The sequence below is a fragment of the Monodelphis domestica genome, chromosome 4 (assembly GCF_027887165.1).
Source record: "Monodelphis domestica isolate mMonDom1 chromosome 4, mMonDom1.pri, whole genome shotgun sequence".
NCBI lineage: Eukaryota > Metazoa > Chordata > Mammalia > Didelphimorphia > Didelphidae > Monodelphis > Monodelphis domestica.
In genome coordinates, this window is record NC_077230.1 from 301,624,840 (window position 1) to 301,642,609 (window position 17,770).

General features: G+C 38.5%; 2 long non-coding RNA genes across 3 annotated transcripts in view; one reads left to right on the plus strand and one right to left on the minus strand.

Moving 5' to 3' along the window:
• Positions 1-3,901, minus strand: part of LOC103104184 (uncharacterized) — a 75,659-nt gene extending 71,758 nt beyond the window's left edge. Inside the window, exon 1 of one of the 2 annotated variants that reach the window (XR_468138.3) lies at positions 3,367-3,901. This is a non-coding gene — a long non-coding RNA (uncharacterized LOC103104184). The remainder of the gene's footprint in view (positions 1-3,366) is intronic. The other variant, XR_008911382.1, reaches the window with a different exon arrangement.
• Positions 3,902-3,904: 3 nt separating this feature from the next.
• The window catches only part of LOC103103758 (uncharacterized), a 31,294-nt gene continuing 17,428 nt past the window's right edge, over positions 3,905-17,770 (plus strand). The window contains exon 1 of the long non-coding RNA XR_468134.3: positions 3,905-4,511. This is a non-coding gene — a long non-coding RNA (uncharacterized LOC103103758). The remainder of the gene's footprint in view (positions 4,512-17,770) is intronic.

A 17,770-nucleotide genomic window follows, 5' to 3' on the forward strand; every position in this document is an offset into this window, starting at 1 on the left:
CCCATTGCCTAGCCCTTACTGCTCTTCTGCCTTAGAGCCAATACATAGTATTGATTCTAAGACAGAAAGTAAGGGTTTTTACAAATAAGAAATTACAAAAACAAAACAAAACAATATGGACTTTGTGATGAATTAAATGGATGTGATGAATTAAAAAGGATATTATGATGAATCTTCCAGGTTGAGACAAAAGTCCATAAACAGGGACTACTAGCACTTTATTTGTACTTTCCCAAATTGCTTTACCTGGAACTTTCTGACTCTTCCCTTCCTGCTATATCACCTCCACTCTCTGGCAATTGTCCCAAAGCTCTACCCATGCACAGAAAGAAGTAATGCTCTTTCTTCCTCTAACCTGGGTATAAGTGGACCCACTCTTCCTCATGCAGTGAAGAGAGTCAGGTTCATAAAATCAATACAGTTAATTTACAGTCATGAAATCATAGAATTATAGAATGTTTGAGTTGGGTGAGACGTTAGCTAATAAAAGACCCTTCATTATGCAGATAAAGAAGAACCAAGTCAGAAAATGGTCAAGTGACTTGTTCAAGTGGCAGAACTAGGACTAGAATGTAGACAAAGTTGGTTAACTCCCAATCTGGAGAATCCACAGAGTATCAGATTTGGATGAGACCCCTCTTCCCTCCTAGGCCATTTTGTCCTGTATCTTAAAGCTATTTAGTATTGTGAAATCTTTATATTCTTAAAAATAAGTAAGGACCCTCCCCTCCCAAGAATTTCATTTGCTTATGTGGGTTATTTGTATAGACATTTACCATATCTGAAATTAAAACAACTTAGTATTGTTATGAAAATAACTTTGACCTAGAGTTCACTAAGAAAGTGTCTCAGGGATACCAAAGATGTTGTTCAACCTTAATTTTCAAACACGACCAAAAACACCAGGCCCAGGAATGGATTTAAGCAAGGTGGGGCTGCACAAAGTCATGTTCCTTACTCTCTCTCTTCCAGTCATTGAAGTCCAAAGGGAGGACAAAAGTCAAGATGACTCATCATGGTACCAGCTGCAGTAGCTAACCCTCGCATCTTTGATATCTACCAAGCTCCATTGTCCAACCTATTTTAAATGTTCTTTATCTACTCTAATCTTGAACTTCAACTTTCTTTTGACTATTTTTGTTCTATTCTTCTTAATTCTCATTGTGAGAAAAAACAAAAGAAAATAAGGGTTCAGTAGTTCTGCTTTCTCTCCATTTTCTATTACCAAAGGACTTGAGAATTGGTGCTAGCCCTTTCCTCTCTTCTCCTCAGTTTAGGGGGTAGAGGCAGGAGGTTCTTTTGTTGTTGTTGTTGTTCTTAGCATTTATTATCAGACCAAGTTTATTCTGACCTTTAGCATTCTTGGCACTCTTTAGAGGAGTGTGCTACTCTTTTGTATTCCTCTTTAGTAACCTATTGTTGCCTTCCACTACATACATTGTTTTAAAATTTAAAATGGTAGATAAATTCCCTAATCATCAGTGTCTATAGAAATTTGCCCCTTTTCTTTCTTGCCAAAATTGTTTCTGTTTGTTTCTTCAAAACTTTCTTGAGAGCTCCTTACTCCCATTTTCCCAGTAAAAATTTAGATAATGGGATTCTACTTATCTGAACTCTACTGGGCTTCAGAGATTTTACTAGATGTGTACTTAACTTCCCCTCTACCTCAGTTTCCTTGGCTTTAAATGGGGACAATAATAGGACCTATTTCTCCAGGTTGGGCAGCTAAGCGGCACAGTGAATAAAGTGCTTGGCTTGCAATCAGGAAGACTCATCTTCTGAGTTCAAATCTGGCCTCAGACACTTATTAGCTATGTGATCTAGGGTAACTCACTTAGTTCTGTTGTTTCCTTGCTTGTAAAATGAGCTAGAGAAGAAAATGGCAAATCACTCCAGGGTCTCTACTAAGAAAACCCCAAGTAGAGTCAGAATGACTGAGACAATTGAACAACAACAATATCTCCCAGGATCGACTAACAAAATAATATTTGTAAGTGCTTAACATAGTGCCTGGAATATAGTAGGTCTATACAAATGCTAGTTATTATTATTATTATTACCCACTGAAATTCATGAAAACAAGTTCATGCTTGAAGAACACGAATCTGAAATTCATGTAGGGCTTTTCCTCTTTTTAATCACAAATTCACAGACAAAGTGGTTTCTCTATTCTCAGATTTCCATTACTTCTACTTCAACAACCAGTTTTTCCTTGTTGTTCAGAATCAGATCCAGAAGAGTAGTTCTTCCTCTTATCCCTGCTCTCCATGGCTTTATCTCTTCTGAGGAATGAAATGATTACTAAGTCAAAACATCAATTTTTTAGTTGTTCTGCTTTTGAAAAAGTGAGAAACTCCAGCAGATAGCTGGACAGTCAAAAGTCCTCCATTACTACAATGTAGTACAACTACTACATGCCATGTTTGAGATGATTTCTGCAACCGATTAATCAACCAAACTTTACCTATATCTCTTTCCTGTTTAAGTGATTTGCAGCATAGTCCTCAGACCATATAGCTTCTGTTCTTCTTTGAGGCTGATCTATGTTTTCAACCATCTAAACGCCCTCTTCACTGTGTTTCTCCACTGTGGTTCTTAGATTTCCTTATACTGGAATATTTTCTTAGCACACAAATGCTATTTCATTTGATTGATTCCATTCCTCTGGAACATGATCATATTTCAGTAGAGTACCATCACAGCAAATTTCAGTGATACTTATGAAACCAGTTTTACCCTTGCATTAGAATCTCTAGCTTATCTTGTTTAGTAGCTATTCTTTTTTCATCTGTAGACATTTGAGACCCTCAGCTTTATTGCTGACCCTCTTCTTATACTTTTTCTTCTAGTCCTTTCTACAATGATTTTTCTTACCATGTTATTCTTGCTATCTGACTAGGCTATCTGACTTAGCACTCAGATGTTAGCATGTGGTCTTCTACTTTTTTCTCTCTTTCTAATTTAAACCAGCTTGATAATATTTGCAAGACCTGAGGCTCTTGTTAGATGCACTCCATCCCTGGCCAAATGCTCCTCATTATTGTATTTTAAGTCATGGCTCATAAATTCTGTTCTCAGATACCATCTTCTTAACCAGCTGGTCATTTCCCAAACATAACTCTCTCTTTTTAAGACCCTGCCTTCAACTGACAACGGTGATAAAACACAACCTATATCTCTTAAGTCTTCAGTTTCTTTCCTAATACTTAAATAACATTCTAGGTTACTTCAGAAATTCTAATGATTTAATTCAGGGGGGTCATAGGATTGTAGATCAAGGGCTAGCAAGGAAAATAGAGGATATTTATTCCAAACCCTCATTTTTCAGATGAGAAACAGGAGGCCCAGAAAAGTTTAGTGACTTACCCAAGGTCACTCAGGTTGGTGAACATCTTCAGTCTTCACAGTCTTCACAGAAAGCACCAGGAGTAGGTAGTGTGGCCTTTAGTTTTGATAAGTCTTAGGAGGCTCTCTGTCTGGTAAGAACAATACTTTCTATAGTTTATGTCAGAATGACAAAAACAAACAAACAAACAAAAACATTGTGGTACCCATTAGTCAACAAATTTCTGTTTGTTTGTTAGCATTTTGATCACATCAAATGATCCATCTCCTTCTGGCACCTGTTGACTCACATATTTGGAGCATTGAAACTCACTTCCTCTAGAGACTATTGATGTTCTTGCTCTCCACTCTTTGGAAATTACCTCCTCTGTGTTGCTGTTCCAAACATTCGGTGATCCATTTCCTTCTAATTGTTTGTGTCATATTCACCCTTAAACCTCTTGACATGGCTTATTAAGCTCCTCTGTCTCTTCAAATTTTATTCCTTCATTTTCTCCTTTCTCATTTCTTCCATTCTTTCAAGGAACAATTCATTCTATAGCTGTTGCTTAGCACCGGAAAACACACAAACATAGTCTTCTCTCTTCATATTACTACAAAACTTCCCATGTACTCTCTCCTTGTTAGAAATTATAGCCTTAGTTTTCTGTCATTATTGGTATCCCTTGTGACTAACCTTTAAGATGAACTAGTAGGGAAAACTGCCTGTTTACTACATCTGTTCACTGCTCTAGTGACTCTGAAGCAAAGCTTTATTAACAGCAAGTTTCCCATCTTTTCTCGTGAGATGATGCTTAGCTACTCTACTGCCTTGATTGGGAAATAGCAACTTCCTGCCTAAATATGATCTTTCCATTATGAATAGTTGGCACCCATTAAGATAAGCTTTCATACCTGAGTAGTATCTGAGGATCAAGATCGGCAGGGAATTGTTTGGGAGTGATCCTTTTTGTCCCCAAGATAAAAACTACTTTTCATTACCAACCTTATCATTTATGTTTGTTGTTGTTTAGTTGTTTCAGTCATGTTCGATTCTTTATGATTCATTTAAAGGTTTTCCTGGTATACTGGAGTGGTTGGACATTTATTTCCTTCTTCAGCTCATTCTACAGATGAGGAAACTGAGGCAAACATGGCTCAGAGAATTGCCATAACTCACATAGCTAGTAAGTATCTAAGACCAGATTTTTTAAAGTTTATTTAATGAATTAATTAATTTGGAATATTTTCCATGGTTACATGAATCATGTTATTTCCCTCCCCTCTTTCTATCCCCTCCCATAGCCAAATGAGCAATTCCACCAGCTTTTACATGTGTCATTGATCAAGACCTATTTTCATATTATTAGTATTTGTGCTGGGGTGATCAATTAGAATCTACATCCCCAATCATATCCCCATAGAACCATGTGATCAAGCAGTCGTTTTTCTTCTGTGTTTCTGCTCCCACAGTTCTTTTTCTGTATGTGGATAGTGTTCTTTCTCATAAGTCCCTCAGAATTGTCCTGGATCATTGCATTGCTGCTAGTAGAGAAGTCGATGTGTATAATGGGACAGTGTATCCATCTCTGGGTATAATGTTCTCCTGGTTCTGCTCCTTTTACTCTGCATCAATTCTTGGAGGTCATTCCAGTCCCCATGGAATTCCTCCAGTTCATTAGTCCTTTGGGCACAATAGTATTCCATCACCAACAAATACCACAATTTTTTTAGCCATTCCCCAATTGAAGAGTATCCTGTCATTTTCCAATTTTTTGCTACCACAAAGAGCACGGCTATAAATATTTTTGTATAAGTCTTTTTTCCAAAGGCCAGATTTGAACCCAGGGAGATGAATATTCCTGCCTCTAGGTCTGGCACACTACCCACTGTACCACCTGGCTGCCCTGTCATTTAGGTACCATACATACATACGCAAAGAGACAAGATCTCTTTCTACCCAAGTGAAAAAGGAGAAACAGAACATAAAGGAAAATTGAAGCTGAGGAAGCTGACACCAATACTCCTGAGACTATATTAGACAGGAAAGAAGAAAAACCTCTGGAGAAAACTGTGAGATAAAAGATAGGTCAGAAAGGTGGCCCAAGTTACTGGAAGAATACTTCTTCACTGGGGATACATGAAGGTGAAAAACTTGAAGCGAGAACAAGAGGCAGAAAAGAGAGCCTTAACTGGAAAAAAAAAAAACAAGTTAGAAAGCTTTGACCCAAAGAGGTCAAAAAACTAAGAAGAGAAAAGGGAGCATGATTCCTAAGGCAAAAGAGAAGCAACTTAGAGTTAATATTTTCCTGAGGGGCCATAAATCTTTGAAAAGATGTAGTTAAAACTAAATAAACTTAGCCTCTTAGATTTCAATCATTTCTCACAAAATATAATTTAGGAAGGAGCAAGACACCAATGTGGGGGAGAATTCAGCTGTAGTACCCACCAAGTTATCTAAATCTGCTATCCATTGACTTCTTCAAAGATCATCAAGGAGGGGGCAGCTGGGTAGCACAGTGGATTGAGAACCAGTCCTAGAGACGGGAGGTCCTAGGTTCAAATCTGGCTTCAGCCACTTCCCAGCTGTGTGACCCTGGGCAAGTCACTTGACCCCCATTGCCTAGCCCTTACCACTCTTCTGCCTTGGAGCCAATACACAGTATTGACTCCAAGATGGAAGGTAAGGGTTTAAAAAAAAAAAAAAGATCATCAAGGAGACAGAACAACATATTGGAAAGACTTTGGGACTTGGAATCAAGTCCTGCAACTGGCTTTGGGCAAAGCACTTAAATACTATGAACCTCAGTTTCTTCATCTGTAAAAATGAGAATGATAAAATTAATGTACATTAGTGTAGACTAAAAAATATTTTGTGGATTTTACCCAAGTAATATAGATATTTTTAAAACCCTTACCTTCCATCTTAGAATCAATGCTGTATATTGGTTCCAGGACAAAAGGGCAGTAAGTGCTAGGCAAGGGAGATTAAGTGACTTGCCCAGGGTCACATAATTAGGAAGTATCTGAGGCCAGTTATGAATCTAGGACCTCACATCTCTAGGTCTGGCTCTCAATCTACTTAGGCACCCAGATGTCATCACAGGCTTTTTATGGGGTGAAAAGTGATAATATATGACATAAAAAGTATTATAACACCAGAGTACTCTATAATTTTAGCTGGTTCTTAATCATCTTTAGTCAATCAACTAATATTTTCAAAAACAAAAATAAAATAGCCTTTTCTTGCCCTTCAGAAGCTTACATTTAATTGGGGAAGTGAGCAAAGAAGGTAAAACAACATGGGCATCTATAAGTAAATACGAAACATGTGCAAAGTAATTTCAGAAGTGGGACAGGAAGAGTGCTTGAGCTGTGATTTGAATAGAATTAGTGTTTTTAAGGGGGCAGCTAGGGATACAGATTTTAGAGTGCTGGGCCTGGAGTCAGGAAGATTCATCCTCCTGAGTTCAAATCTGGCTATAGACACTTACTGACTGTGTGTCTCTGGGCAAATCATTTAACTCTGTTTGCCTTAGTTTCTTCATCTATAAAATGACTTGGGGAAAGAAATGACAAACCACTCTAGAATTTTTGCCAAGAAAACTTGGGTCCCTGAAGAGTCTGACACAAGTGAGACAAACAACAAAAATGATTTTTAAGAGGCAGAGAAGCCAGAAGGGAGTTTATCCCATGTATGAAGGACATGGAGTCAGAAAATGAAGTACTTTGTGTGGGGTCAGTTTGGCTAGCACATGAAATTTGGAAAGGGGAATAATGCAAAATAAGCCTGAAAAGGTAGACTGGATCCAGATTGTGCAGGACTCTGAATGCCAGATAGAGAAATTTGTATTTAATCCTTGGGGCTAGAATCACTTGACTTTTTTTTTTAAGAAGGAGAATAACACAGTCAGATTCATACTTTAGGAATATTGGTTTGGCAGTCATAATGATAAACTAGAGAAGGAAGATACTGAATGAAAGGAAACATTAAGAGGCAATTGTGATAGTTCAGAAAGAGATGATGAAAGCCTGAATTAGGGTAGTGGTTATATGAATAGAATGAAAGGGATGAAAGGGAAAGATGTTATGGACAAAACTTGGCAACTTGGATATAGGGAGTAAAGGGGAATGAAGAGTTGATGATTACTCCAAGGTTATGTATCTAGGTGACTGAAAGCATGATGGTACCCCAGATAGAAATAAAGAAATTAATAAAAAGGAATGGGTTCAGGTAAAAGATGTGTTTTATTTTGTTAATATGTGAATATTAATGTTATTATTAATTAATTATATATAATAATATTAATACTTAATTTAATGTTAATATGTTAAAATTTAAAATTTTAACATATTAAATGTTAGGTACCTTCAGGGCATCCATTTGGATATGTCCAATAGGCGGATGAGGATGGGAGACTGGAGCTCAGAAGAGAATCAAGAGCTGAATATAAAGATTTGTGAGTCATCTGCAAGAGACAATAGTCAAACCTTTTTCCCTTCCTCCATTTCTTGCCCCTCCTTTGTTAATTTCTTTCCTTCTATACTCCATGTGATAGTCATATTCATGGAAAAGTTCGAATTTAAACTTGAGGAATGGCTTGGAATAAGGTAGACCTGGGAGGCATTCCAGGTAGAAGGATGGGTATGGGTTAAGGCATAGAGGTAAACAGTGTGTTTAGGGAATGACAAATGGTCAAGTTTGGCTAGCAGGTAGGGTGTATGCTCAATTGTTGAGGCCCTATATATTCAAAGTTCTTTTGGTGGTAGAAAAGAATTGGAAATTGAGGGGATGCTGATCAATAGGAGAATGGTTGAACAAGTTGCGGCATATGATTGTGATGGAATACTATTGTATATAAGAAATGATGACAGAGGTAGTTCAGAAAAAATATGCCAAGAGCTATATGAACTGATGCAAAGTGAAGTGAGAAGATTATAACACAATAATAACACAATAACAGCAATGTAGTGATGATGATCTACTGTGAAAGACTTGACTGCTCTTGATACAATAATCAAGACAATTCCAAAGGATCCATGAGAAAAAACTGCTATGTACCTCCAGAGAGACAACGGATGAACCCTGAATGCAATCTGAAGTATAACTTTCACACTTTATTTTTCTTGGTTTTTTAAAAATATGGTTAATACAGAAATGTTTTGCATGATTCCACATGTATAATTGATATCACACTGCTTACCTCCACAGTGAGTGTGGGAGAGGGTAGGAAGGAGGGATAGAATTTGGAGCTCAAAATTTAAAAAGAAAACAATGTTAGTAAATAAATAATTTTTTAGAATTTTAAATAGGGTTTAAATAGAAAATAACAAATATTTTTTAAAAAATTAAATCGTTGAGGTCTTTGAATGCCAGGTGAAAGATTTGGGGCTTTATTTAGTAGTTAAAGGGAAACCAATGAAGACTTTGTTTTAGTGTTTACGAAGGAGGAAAAGAATAAGCATTCAATAAGTGTTTACCATATACTGGGCACAATGCTAGGAGCTTTACAATTATCTTATTTGATATTCACAATTATTATTATCCTCATTTTACAGTTGAAGAAACTGAGGTAGACTGAAGTTAAGTGATTTGATCAGAAGCATGTGGCTATTAAATGTCTGAGGCTAGATTTTTAGCTCGACCTTCATGACTCCAGATTCTCTATCCACCTATCTACCCCTAGGATTGGTAAATTAGATGACCAGAATTTACCTATAGGAAAACCTACAACAGTTTAAGGAAATTGGCAGCAGCATGTAGGATGATGAATTGGATGTGGAAGATGCTGGTGATGGGAAGGAATATTGCAACAATGAGGAAAGATGGTGCTTCAGACATTGGGGACAGTGTACAAACATGAAAATGGAAGATGGAAGATGGAATGCTGAGGATAGGAAATGACTACAAGACCAATTTAACTGAAATCACTTGAAATTACTGTAGTGTTTATGAATAAATCTAGACGGGAAGGTTGGAGCCAAATTCTGAAGGACTTTAAATGCCAGACTTGGCAGTAGGGGGTGGGAGGTTGTATTTTATCCTAGAGACAATAGGAAGATACTCAGTTTTTGAGCAGTGGAGTTTTTGACTTGGGAAAAATTTTGGCAGTTGGTTGTATGGAGAATGATTTGGAGGAGGGGAAACCAGAAGAGAGAAAAAACTAGGAAGCTACTTGATTAGTCTGGGAAAGATGTATTAAAGTCTTCAATTAGTGATCCAGCTGTGTGAGTGGAGAGAAGGGTACAGATGCGAGAATTTTTGTGAAGGTAGAAGACTTGGCAACTGATTGGATATGTAGAATGAAGGTGAGACAATAGTCTAGGATGATTTTTGAGGTTGTGAATTTGGACATTTGAAAGGTAAGTTTAGAGGAGGAGAAAAGGGAGAAATAAGGAATGATATTTTGGATATATTATATTTGAATTGCTAGTGGCTGTCTCCAAGAGATCTCTTGTCCAGGAGGCAATTAGTGATGTAGGAATGAAGTTCAGGAGGGAACTTAGAGATAAATGCAATAAGTCTGGGAGTCATCTACATAGAGATGAGTATTGAACCCAAGGGAGGTGAAGAAAAGAGAAGAGATCTTAGTCAGATGCAGCTGAGAAATCAAGGAGAATGAAGACATAAATGAAGAATGAAGAAAAACAGTCATTGGATTTCATGATTAGGAATTATTGCCTACACTATCCATTATTTTATAGATTTCTTCATATACTTTCTGAGTCTTCAGTCTAGTTTTCACTATTTCAAACCATTCCCATAATACTCCTGATCAACTTAATTTCTCTTCTCAAGCTCCATCATATTTTTGAAAACATTGATTATGACGGAGAGATCAGAGGATTCTAGATGTAGACATGGCCCAGATTTAAAAATAAAAACAATGGCTTTCAAAATGTGTATGTTAACCTATAAAAAGAAAAACTAATTAAAAAATCATTATCTAGCCTGAAAAAAAACCCACTGGTTTTATTTCCAGTACCCTTCCTATGATGTCCAGCAGTATGATGAGTTATTTTAGGAGTTACAACATTTGGCTTACATTTTCAGCCCTATTCTTGAAGGCATCAATTATAATAACCTCCTGATTGGCCTCCCTTCTTTCAATCTAACTCCTTTCCTATTTTTCATACTACCTTTCATACTACCACTCCAGTTACATTCAAAAACAGTTATGATTTTTTTTACTAAAAAATCTTCCTTGCTTCTCTGTTGTCTGCTGATTAAGTTAAACCATCACCCTAGCATTTTGATGCCTTCTGCAAACTGGGTCTAACTTACCTATTCAGCTTTGTACACATATAGCTGAAATTTTGGAGTCTTTTGACAGTCTATATTCTAGTAAACTAGACTATTCTCTGTGACTTTCATTCTTGGCCAGTAGATTATCTCTATGTCTTTGCTCACATGATCCCCAATTCTGTTTTTTAATTTAAAAATTGTATTTAATTAATTAATTTAGAATATTTTTTCATGGTTACATGATTAATGTTCTTTGCCTCCCCTCCTCTCCTACCCCCCGCCTCATAGCTAAGGCACAATTCCACTGTGCCTTGGACAGTCATTGATCAAGATCTATTTCCATATTATTGATAATTACACTAGGGTGATTGTTTAGAGTCTACATCCCCTATTATATCTCTTTTTAATTGAAAATTTTTATTTAATTAATTTAGAAGATCCTCAATTCTTTATTTCCTTATTTATTTGTTTGTTTTTCACGAGTTGGAATGGACTTTATTTTTAATATTTAATTTTATTTAATTAATTTATAATACTTTTCCATGGTTACCAGATTCATGCTCTTTCCCTCTCCTCCTACCCTCCCCCCTGTAGTCAACACACAATGTCATTGTGTACACATGTCACTGATCAAGACCATTTCCACATTGTTGATAATAATTGCACAAGGGTGATTGTTTAGAGTCTGCATCCCCAATTATATCCCCATTGATCCATGTGATCAAGCAGTTGTTTTTCTTCTGTGTTTCTACTCCCACAGTTCTTCCTCTGGATGTGGATAGTGTTCTTTCTCATAAATCCCTCAGAATTGTCCTGGATCGTTGCATTTCTGCTAATATAATTATATTACACTCAATTATACCACAGTGTATCGGTCTCTGTGTACAATGTTCTCCTGGTTCTGTTCCTTTCACTCTGCATCAATTCCTGGAGGCCTTTCCAATTCATATGGAATTCCTCCACTTTATTATTCCTTTGAGCACAATAGTTATTCCATCACCCACAGATACCCCAATTTGTTCAGCCATTCCCCAGTTGAAGGGAATCCCCTCATTTTCCAATTTTTTTGCCACCATAAAGAGCACAGCTATGAATATTCTTGTACAAGTCTTTTTCCTTATGATCTCTTTGGGGTACAAACCCAGCAGTGCTATGGCTGGATCAAAGGGCAGACAGTCTTTGAGCACCCTTTGGGCATAGTGCCAAATTGCCTTCCAGAATGGTTGAAGATCCCCAATTCTTGGAACAGATCACTTTCCATCTCCATCTGTTGAATTCCCACTCTGCCTTCCATTAAAGCCCAAGTCAGATGCTGCCTTTAGAAAGCATTTCCTAATCTTGCTCCCAGCTTCCCAAGTGCCAGTGATCTCTCCTCTCTCAAATTTCTCATAGCACTTTGCCTAGATCTGCTGAACCAGTATTGTATTCCACCTTGTATGATAAAGAGGATGCATGTTGTATCTGAGACGTCGTGTCATTTTTCATCTTCGTAGCTCTCATGTCTAGCATATGACAAGCAAGTATTCAATTAATATATACTGAACTTAACTGATCGAGATCTCATTATTTATGAGATGAGAAATGTCACTGTGCTCCATCTAGTTTCTTTCTAAAGAAATATTAAGAGTAACTCTGAGGGTACTCCATTGTTAATTCCAGGAGAAGTGTCTGTTTATCCTTTGTTTCTTGTCTTTAAAACCGTAGCCTATGCTTAACTTCATGACCCTGTTTTTTAAAAAGCTTTTAATATAGTATTCCCTCTTCAGTTTTATCTCTATGACTATAGGCATGCTAATCTGTGGCACAAAGATTGAAGAAGAAAAATAATGTGAGTTGGCATTATGTAGTGGGACTATGAAATAAAACGAAAGTATCTCCATCCCTTCTTTCATCTGTCTGTATGCCCTCTTCTTTTCACTTCTGCCATAGCATCCAGTAAATGTCATTGTGGACGATGGGCTTATGGACATTTGCTATCTGTATGTTGGCAATGGGAAGCGGAGTGTGTTGGGGTAGAGTCTATCCATCTAGAAGGGATTGCCACTGTGAAAATGGAACTACGTGGTTAATAAGGTTAGAATAATAAACTGCTGATATTGAGATGTTGACTCATATTTCTTGCCCTCTGACCTTTTAAAAAATATTTGTTCATAATTATATGTATAGAGCCTGGTTCTCTAGTTCTTACTTGGCATTGATTTCAGTGGGAATTAGGCCAAAATAAGGACTGCAGGATTGGCCCCATGGTGGCTAACATACAATTGCTTAGTCAGTTCCATCCTGCTGACTCAATCCTCTCTTAGAGCTGCAGGACTTATGTAACTAAGTGGTTGGGGGGACAGTCCTGCTACTGCCAGGAGGAGGAAAAAGCTCATTAAATAAGGAACACAGTAGATGATGTCAAAAGGAAAGGAAATGGGATATCTGAGGAACAGATGTCTGTGTGCCTGAAAATGAAAGTTCACAGGCAAGGCAGCTTCTTGAGAAAAGAGATTTAGAAAGGAGGGAGACAATATGGATCATATAACTTGGAAAAACTTAAGTGGAAATTTGTTATAAAATTTTTTTTAAAGATTTAGAGTTGGAATGGACCTTGGAACTCATCCTGTCCACCCCCTCATTTTATTGCTAAAGAAACTGAAACTGAAGGATTAAATAATTTGCTATAAGGTCATACAGATAGTAATTCACAACATTGGGATTTGAACCCAGGATTTCTGAATCTTTTTTTTTCTTTAAAAACCTTTATCTTCTGCTTAGAATCAGTACTAAGTATCAGTTCCAAGGCAGAAGAGTGATAAGGGCTAGGCAACTGGGGTTAAGTGACTTGCCCAGGGTCACACAGCTAGGAAGTATCTGAGAACAAATTTGAACCCAGGACCTCTTGCCTCCAGGTCTGGTGCTCTATCTACAGAGCCACCTAGCTGCCCCTAGAGCATTCTGATTCTAGGGCCCCCAAACTTCCTACTTTACTACAATCCTCCTAAAGAACAAAAGTTATGAGAAACTATCATTGTTTCCTCTCTTTGCCCCTTAAACTAGCCTGGTTAAAATTGGGCCCTGGAAGCCTTTAATGTTGCAGGGTTATTTCTGTTTTGGAAGGTACCTGAGAAATTAAGTGGGTTTTCCAGATGGAACTCCTCTCTAGAGTATACCTGATGGCTAGTTCAATCCAAGTGCATTTAGTCCATGCCTACCCAACCCTTAGTCCGATCTGAAATTTCCTTTCCTCATCCCTACGCCCACCCTAGCATCTAAGGAATGGCCTGGACACAGCCTAGATGCTCCACTACCTAGCATCATGGAAGACACATTTTAGAGTTGAGAGGCACCCTAAAGATTATCTGGTGTTACCTTCTCATTTTACAGCTAAGGAAAATAATCCCCAGAGAAGTGACTTTCCCACAGTCACCTAGTTGCTAATGCCTTCCTTCTGTTAATGATTATCTTCAATTTATCCTGTATGTATTTTGTTTGCACATAATTATTGGCATTTTGCCTCCTCCATTCAATCATGAGCTCCTTGAGAATAGGGATTGCCTTTTGCCTTTCTTTGTATCTCCGGTTTGGCACAGTGACTGGCACATAATGGGTGCTTAATAAATGTTCACCGACTGGCTGGCCTAACTAATTAGTGGCATAGCTGGAAGTAGAAAGAATTCAGGTGACGTGACTCACTTATATGTAGTCCTCTTAGTACATACACCACACTGCCTTACTTCTCTGGCCTCAGAGCCTAACCCCAAGAGCTAACCGAGAAAGAATCTCCTTAAGTGATTTGGAGAAAAGGGGTATTTATTGGATCATCATTCTGTTCCGTGACATTTGGTCCTTCGATGGGACGATGTCTGAAAATTCAGTCTAGCCACTATCTGTGACGGACAAAAAAAAATAAAACCCAACACATCCAGCCAAGGGGAGCGAGCCAAGGAGCACATTTTTAATGTATTAATTCATTGGCACTCTCTGCTAAGTACCTGAGAAAACAAGGCATGCCACAATTAGGGCTCTCTAAGAGTTTTAGTGGGAGCTGGGAAAATGTGGAAAATCTGCACAGCATTCTGCATATCCTCCGAAAACAAATATTTGTCTTGCATTAGGAGCTGGCTTAGGGTGCAGACATCATCTTGCTAAGTGCACAGTGATCTGGAGCCCACGTGGCCAGCAGAATGCCCTTGGGTGAGTCAGGATTTCTCCCCTCTTAGCCATCCTTCTAATCGACACCTCACAACAACAGGACTGCCAGGTAGGGTGAGCAAACAGGTCTTTGGGTAGAGTCCTTCCTGGTGTTTCACCGGGTTGTGCTATTTATTAACTCACCCAGGTTGCCTTTGTTCCTCAAGCTGTGAGTGGCCCACCTCCTGGAGGCACGTGTGTACCCACGAAGGGGTTGAGGGAAAGACAGGAAGAAGAGCTGTGCTTATGAGACTTGCAAATCAGATCGAGATGGAAAAATTAGTCTTAGTTTCAAGGGGAGGCAGGTAAGCTCTTATCCTTCAGAAGGTCCCTCTTCCTGGGATGAATGTGCAACACAAGTGGTGATGTCATGTTTTGTTTTCAATTCTTCTTTATGCCCGCCCCTTCTCTCTAAGAGAAAAGGAAATCCAGTTTGCCAGGCCAGGGGAATTATGAAATCCTCATGCATCTTGGGTGGCGAAGGCATCGTTAGACTAAACCACTGGCTGGAGGGCAGGTGAGCAGCTCAGCTGTACCGCCGTCCTTGCCTGCCCTGTGCCATTGCTTACCTTATGTGTCATATCAACAGCACCCTACTTCTTTCTGCTCCCCCACATTGCTGGTGGTTTTGAAGGCAGCCTAGACAGAAACAAGGGCAGAGTTTGTCTCATCAGATGGAATGCAAACAAACAGAGCATGGAGAGCATAATTGTTCCTGCTTCTCCAAGGCTGGCACCAGGTTTTATCCAAGCATCTCTAAAGGTCAAGAAGACCAGTCTTTGGCTAACTGGGTCTTCTCATTCCAGAAAAGAGGCTCTGGGATCTGGGTAGTCAGTATAGCTTAATGAGATACAACCAGAAGAATATGTGTATTTCTTGTTTTAGAGAGCTAGTCATATTACCCAGAATGCTAGAGGAAATATGCCCCTTTGCTTTTCAAATGCCTTCCAAGGAAAATCAGGAAACAAAAGCTTAAAAATCAATTATCTAGAGCTGGCCTTAGGTATGATCTTCAGGCTTCTTCCACCCACCTATGCCCAAAATTATCTTAAAAGAATACAATTTCATTCCTCCATTAGAGACAATATGCAACCTTGAACAAATGATGTAACCTCTTGAGCCTCTGTTTCCTCATGTGTAAAGTGGAGGTTGAGGAGGGATGGTGGACTAGATGGCTTCTGTCATTTCTTGGTCTGTGATCTAATGAACATAAGGCTTAAGTGCAAATACTCTAGGAAAGGGAACACAATGACTAAAATCCACATCAGAGAGTAAGTGATTGATACTAAGAGATAAATTACTTCTATGAGAGCCACTCCAGAGGAAAGGTTTAGATGGCATTGCTGAATGTCTAACATGGGAGAAGATATGAATTCACAAAGGGAAAAAGGTACACAGAAACAAAAACTCTATAGAACAGAGTGAATTCTGGGCCTGCCAAGAGAGGACCTGGGTTCAAGGTCCAGTTCTATTCCTTACTAAGCATGTGGCCATGGACAAGCTAAATTATTTAATGCCCCATGGGCTCAGTTTCATTATTGGTAAAATAGAGGAATTGGACAAGATTATTTCAAAGATTTCTTTCTACTCTGACTTGGTGAACTTTAGCCTATTTCTGCTTCTATCAACCTATGACTGTAGGCAAGCTACTTATAACTTCCCTGGGACTTATTTTTCTGTAAAATGAAAGGCTTGAAATAGATGGCCTCTAAGGTCCCTTTTAGCCTTAGATCTATGATCACATACATCTACCTACTAAGGAAAGACTTTATGTCTTCTCCATGTCTTCACTTAACAGCTTTGCTTCCTGATCTCTTTAGTGACTATAAAGTTTCTTCTTCCAATCTTCTTTAGATAATCCAGTGAGTCAGTTAAAATATAGGATTTTAGAAAAGCCTGTTCCGTCAATTTTCAGTGTCAGATTCATGATAAAGTTTGCTTCTTGCATCCTCATCTGAAATCTGAATTTCTTGGTATTTTGATAAATCAGTCTACCTCTAAGATTTGCTACTCTCTCACTCTGGCCATGTCTAAATTTGGGATGATCTAAATAGCTCCTAGCATACATGTATTCAGAATTTTTCTCTAGAGTTTCTGAACTCCTAAAAAAAATTCCCCTTCACCATTTGGAAAATGTTATCCATTATCTGTCACAACCTTGGAGTTTATGAACCTTTGACACTTTATCTATTAAGAACATAGATTTTTCCCCTGTCATAGCAGAATTAGATTGCTATTGAAGATACTATAAGGCTTGTGGCCTAAAATGTTCATAAAAATCACCTCTTAGCACATCCTGAAAAGATAAGTCCAGGCCAAGAGGTCTAAATTTAGATCTTCTTTTGTTTCAATGCCCTGCCTGGGCACATGACTTAGGGTGGGCCCTTGGTGTAAGCATGGCCCCATTGCTTTGCCTTGGTGCCCTGTACCCACAAGTGAGCAGAGTTTACTTAGGGAAGTCCAATCTCTGACTTCCTGCTCCCAGGAGCAGAGGAAGAAAGCAGAGCAAAGGGGTAGATGACATCGCATCCAAGTCTGTGGTTGCCATGGACCCCAGTGTTTGTTCTGTCTGGTTTGCTCAGCTGAATTTTTGGCAGAGTTGTAAGATTGTGTTGGGAAGGTAGGAGGAAAGAGCAAATGGATTTCTCAGATTCAGGAAAACTTTTATAAAGGGGAACCAGTAGAGGAAGAGGAAAAGAGAAGGGTGTGTGTGTATGTGTGTGTGTGTGTGTGTGTGTGTGTGTGTGTGTGTGTGTGTGTGTGTAAGTAGAGGCTAAATTTCACCTATTAACCTCAAAGGTGTTGCTTTAACCATGCTATTTCTCAACTCACAGAGCCTGAACTCAGCCCAATACCAGTTCTGTCAGGCACACCCTGAGTTAAGAGATGATGTTGTAATTTTTTGTTTATAATATTTGGTCTGAATACATGAAGACTGAGTGTCCTCAATTTGGACCTGAGTGAATATCCCTGACCTCAGAGTCACTGCAGTGTCAAGAAACACTAGGAAAAACTGGCATACTC